Below are 6,191 nucleotides of genomic sequence, written 5' to 3' on the forward strand. Positions count from 1 at the left end.
GATGGTTAAATATTAATAAGCTATCTCTGAATCTGAGTGAGACCAAATTCATCATGAAAGTGATGTTTTTGGGAGAGATTATAGTTAATAAAGCTGAAAAGTACATCTAGACTTATGTCAGCAAAGATGTCGAAGTCTTTAAATATTGTTAGTTATAGTTTTCATGTTAAAGAACAAAGGGGTCACGACTGATGAACAACGATATACATTGCTTCATCTTATTGTATAAACTGATCATAATCTCCAAATTGTAACTACGGTCGTCAGATAAATACAGTGGAGTAAAAAAGTAGAATATTTCCCTCTGAAGTGAAGTGGAGTAGAAGTATAAAGTATAATGGAAGTTAAGTGCAAGTGCTTAAGTACAGTACTCGAATACATTTACTTAGTTACTTTACAAACATATGTATGCTTATTCATACACATGTGCACACATGTATTTACAACATTGGTTATGTTTTAAGGTATGTTTTCCAGCCCTCACACAGAAAATACATCTGTCGTTTCTGTTCCAGATGAACTAAAGAAGGCCATGAAATATATGAAGTATTTCATAATTTGCATATTTGCCAGCATCCCTCTCCTGTGTGTCATGCTTTGCAGAGGGATGGAATACCAAGTAGCTTCTTCATTTGACCAGCCTTCCCTACAGGATAACCTATCATGTCTCTCCATCAGCATTCATTGTGTGTGGACAGCGCTGGGAGAGTTACATCCTGGATCGGAGGCCGATATGCATGCACATCTTACAATGTTTTTTATGCAAATGATGATGTCATTATTTTAATAGAGAATTGATAGTTAATATGCACAAAGAAAAAAGCAGAGATCGGAGTCATTAGAGCGTGAAGGAACAGCTGGAAGAGGAATCAGAGAGGATTTCCACAGGTTGGAATGGAGAGAAGAGGGAGGAATTAGAAAGAAAGAGGGAGCGGAGCGTTAAGAAACAGAGGAGATGTAATTGTGAAATGGAGAGGGAAAGGAAACAAGAGGAGTAAAGAGAGGGGGCGTTAAAACCACATTTCCCAGTGGATCTTTTGGTAAGGCTGCGTTGAGAAAACTGCCAAAACTCTTAACACACACATTCTCACACTGGTTCACTTCTACCAAGTCATATGAGATACACAAACTGGATGGAGAGATGTGGGAATGTTTGTGTGTGAACAGGATTCATAGTAACATTCAGAGAGTGGTGGAAACAGACAGAGCTGCGAGGAGAGAGAGTGAAGGGGAGAGAAACACTGGCTCCTCTCCTCCCTCTCCTCTGGTGGGTTGGATCTTGTCGAGGCCAAACCCTCCGACGCCGGCTTTGAGAATTGTGTGCGGGGGGGGGGGACACAGGAAGAGGCTAGGATAGAAAACGGCTGGAAGGATTCCTTCTTCTCACACATAAATGCACTCTTGATCACATATGTGCGTGTACATGAGAGTACACACACACACACACACACACACAGCAGAAAGGAGTCTTTGGAAGGCTTCCTGTTTCCCCACTCGCTCTCACACACCCACTCGTCATCACGTTTCACTTCTTGGCATCCTCCTTTCTCCCCCAAGCCCAGAATATGACATGGCTTTGGGGTTGCATCTCAGCTGCATACACACAATCAGCTTCGCAATACAAGACATATGGCAAACAAAATCAAGCAGCGTTTCAAACATTTGACGATAAAGATAGCCAAAGGACCTCACAGTGATTTACTTTGTGCTACCTGTTTGCTCTCCTCTGATATGAATCATCAGACCAGCAACAGCACAAAGAGAAACAGCTTTAGCTTTTCTAACAAAGCCAAAGAGTATATCTCACCCTTTATTGTTTCAAAGCCATTCTGGTGCTTATCTGGCACGCCGGTCAGCTGTTTTGGTGCACCATGGTGTGTTGCTAGCCATTTCTGGGGTGTGTTTACCACAAATATCCCCCTCTGTGCAGCTTTTCTGGAGTCAGATGATCTAAAGGCTATAATCCTCTACTTAGGGTATCAGTGGATGGAAAAACAAGTCCTTGTTTTTCATATTAATCTGGCAAAGCCTATAAATCCCCTCATGCCTCGAGTGATATGATTATAGCATAGTGACTATTACTCCATGATTAGTAGCTTTGAGTAGCTTCGTCAGTCAGATTGCATTATAGGATATTTTGTTGTTTTGTATGAACTGTGAAGAAACCAATGGAGCAATGATCTTTGTTCATGTGTGTGTGCCAGTGACAGAAATTACACAGGTCTTGAGGCCAAGTTGAGACTTTTAGACCAGCTAGTGGCCAGCTGGTCGGCCAATTGGCCGGTCCACCATTTTGGTCCAGACTGAAATATCTCAATAATTATTAGATGGATGGCCATGAAATTCATTCATTCATTTAACATTCATGGTCTCCAGAGGATGAATCCTACGTACATTGGTGATCTCCTGACTTTTCCTGCAGGGCCGCCATAGCTTTAAGTAAAATCCTCAACAATTTAATGAATTGTCATGAAAACTGGTACTTTTCATCTAGCGCCACCAGCAGGTCACATTTCCACTTATTCAGTGAAATATCTCAACATCTACCAGATGGATGCTGTTTTGGTTGAGAAGTTCATGTCCCTCTCAGGATGATTTACAACAGCCTAACCCTAACCCTAACCCCCTAACCCTAACCCTAACCCTCTAACCCTAACCCTAACCCCCTAACCCCCTAACCCTAACCCTAACCCTCTAACCCTAACCCCCTAACCCTAACCCTATCCTCTAGGTTCATATTCAAGTCATGTTTTCTAATGTGTGCAATTCTTTGGTTTATGATCAAATACTTGATATTTCCATCAGCCTCAGCTGTGCTTTTATTTCAATGTTAGCATGCTAAAACGCTAAACTAAGATGGTGAACCTCGGCAACAGGGATAACTGTTAGCCTGTTAGCATTGTGATATGATTATAAGAAAATGTTATCATTTAGCTCAGAGCATCGCAGTGCCTAAGTACAGCCTCGCAGAGTTGTTGGTGTGGCCGTTGACTGATACGTGTGATAAATGATGTAGAAATTTAACATTTTTAGTAACACTAGTGGCCACATACTGTGTCTGGCTAATGAACAAGTCATTACAAACTCAGGGCATGCAGCGAAACACTGACCAAACCCACAGAACTTTGTAATAAATTCTAATTGAGACTGCAAAGGCACATATGTCAGACTGAATTTGGTGAACATGTGCACAGAATGATGGACAAATACATCTAAAAATGTTCCTTTTGATTGAATGATGCAGTCAAAAACCATCTCTTTCTTGGGTGTAAATATTTCACTCAGCTTAAACATCATAGAGCTTCAATGAAGAGTTGGAACAAGCTAATAAAGAATAAAAGTGAATGAAACAGACAGATTGTGTGGAATACGATGAGTTTAACAAACCTAAAGCTACTTAAGAGGAAACAAAAAACGAAAATGTGTTTTAAGGGGCTCATCAGACTTTCAAACTTCAAGAGTGGACCTCCGTCACTCAGCAGGGTTCTGTATGTATAGCGCTCAGTTCTCGTGGCTGGTCCCACCTATTGTTTAGATCTGCTTGGGGGAAACAGAGAGGCAGGCAGAAGGAAAAAACCTAATGTGTTGCTTCTTGCCTGTGCATTCTTGGCATAGCTCTTTGCCCTTTTCATTTTTTGACTGTGATTTTTTTTCTTCCTTGCTTTAATAGAGAAGCCAAGGGTCCACAGCCAGCCAAGTCCCCCCGCTCCAGTCTGGCTAAGCCACAGAAAGCTTGGCTTCTTCGTCTCTCTCTCTCTCTCTCTCTCTCTCTCTCTCTCTCTCTCTCTCTCTCTCTCTCTCTCTCTCTCTCTTTAAGTCTGTATGTATGACTACAGTATGCGTCCCTCTCTCTTTCTCTTTGGATTTTCTCTCTGTTGCTACATCTCTTCTGTTTGTCTCTTTCCTTTCTGTTATATTTTTCTGTCTGGGTGCATTGGTCAATCTGCCTCTTTGTCTCAATTTCCCTTCTTGTGTACTCTTCTAACAAAACACACACAGACACACAGACACACACGCACACACACACACACACACACACACACACACACACACACACACACACACATCACCCTCTCTGTTTCCTTGCCTGTCAGTCTGTCACAGCCAGCGAACTGGTTTAGCAGGCGAGGTTCAGCTGGGCTCCACAAACACATGGCTCTCAGTCTGCCTTCTTGTGTGTGCTGGAATGGTATTTATTTTTCTATGCTGTTCATGCTTGTTACTTAATACTCTTTTAAATTTATGGACATGTTTAAAGACAGTAAATATGTTTACACTACATATAGACGAGGAAGACATCGTACTGTGCCATATACGTATGTTTTAGTTTTTTTGTGACGAACTTTGTATCCGGACTAAGACATTTCAATCACTTGGATCATTGAAACACATTGTCACATACCTTCAAAAACATATTGCCTAATGATTAGGTAACCCTGGAGGCATTAAAGCAATGACAGGCCATCTAAAATCCAGCTGCTCCTCAGAAGGCACTCACTCCTTTTCCACACTAAACAAATAAATGTGAGTTTGAATATGGATGTAAGAGACAGTGATAGCAATTTGCTCATCTCTGTCTCTCGAGTGAAATTGAATTATAGATCAAGAACCCCTTATGTGCACTAACAACAGATTTCTCCAGCTGAAACAAAGCCTGCTCCCTCTTCTGCAACGCCTATTTCTATCTGATCAGCACCATTCATTCCGCTACTTAGACAGGAATCTAATTAGACCAGAATATCAACATTAAAACACATATCTGCCCCCCTCCTCTCTCTCCTCTCTCTCTCTTTGTTTCTCTGCTCTTCCCTACAGCTGGTGAGAGTATGGTTTGTGGCCGCCCCTCCCCCAGCGTTTGAACAAGCCAATAAGAGAGCACGTCAGCAAAATAACCCTCCCTCCACAAACACACACCATCCCTCGTTTCCCTTACCACCCCATCCATTCCCGACCCCATCCCCCAGAGCCCTCTACACCCCATCCCCCTTTCCTACCACCCTTAACCCACTTACTCATCCTGCCTCCACCCTCCCGCACACCCACGAGACTTCCCACACCCTCCCTACTTTCTCACCCGTGTTCATCCTCCCTATAAATGCTCCTTAGTCCTCTTGCTTTCTCCTCTCACAGATTCCCACTCACCCTTATGCCTGAACACCTTTTATTCACACTCCCTCTCCTTCATTACACCCACTCGCCATTTTCCTTATCCCCATCTCTGTCTCTCCCCTTCCTTCCCCCACCGCTCTCTCTCTCCTCCCTCCCTCTTCTGTGGCCTTATCTTGAGAATATCGGTAGCACACTGGGTGAAAAATTGATCCTCCCCGCCTGTCTGTGGACGCTGCCACAGCGCATTAGCCTGTGTGTGATGTGTGTGTGTGTGTGTGTGTGTAGGCTTGCGGGAGAGGGGGGGGGGGGGGGGGGGGGGGGGGCTGAGGTGGTAGGGATATTTGCATATCATCAAAGTAGGGAAGGGAGTGTAATGAGGAGAGAATGTGTGTGTGTGTGTGTTGGGTGTATGTGTGTATAAGGGCTAGTGTTGATGGGTTGGGTTTGAGTGTGTGTGAAATGAGAGAGAAGACCAAGGGAATATGGGAGGTGAGATGGACTGGGATGGGTTTAGGTATGTGTGTGTGTGAGAGAGAGGACAGACAGACCGAGATCACATGCATGCTTCCCTTCACATGCCAGCCATCACACCCCTCACGCACACACACCCGCACAGAGATGATGCACATAATATCAGCAGTCATCATTTACACTAGTTTATGTCAGACATATTAAATATGCTGGCCATATGCTGATTTTGACACAACAGAACTCGACAAAAAAGTACTCTTTCTAGCCTCACGCATTGCTATGAAACTATGACAAATGACCACATTTCACTATAAGAGCATACGGAGCTCAACTGGCGTGTGTAGGATGAGGACACGTGCACAAACATGTTCTATCCGTGAGACATTTGACTCGCAAGGCAAGCAGAGGGTCACACAAGCAGACTCACCTCGTTTAGCCTTGATGGTGAATATTTAATTAGGCCAATTTATTTGAGACGTAGGGTGAATAATCCCCTTTTTTGTTCGTCACAGTTTATTTTCTTTCTGTCTATCTGTGTGTGTGTTTTTTTAGCTACTGTAAAATGGTACGCAACTTTGGCAAACACAGCAAATACTTATTTTTAAAGCGAA

The sequence above is a fragment of the Anarhichas minor genome, unplaced genomic scaffold (assembly GCF_050575085.1).
Source record: "Anarhichas minor isolate MPS153535 unplaced genomic scaffold, ASM5057508v1 ptg000012l, whole genome shotgun sequence".
Classification (NCBI taxonomy): domain Eukaryota; kingdom Metazoa; phylum Chordata; class Actinopteri; order Perciformes; family Anarhichadidae; genus Anarhichas; species Anarhichas minor.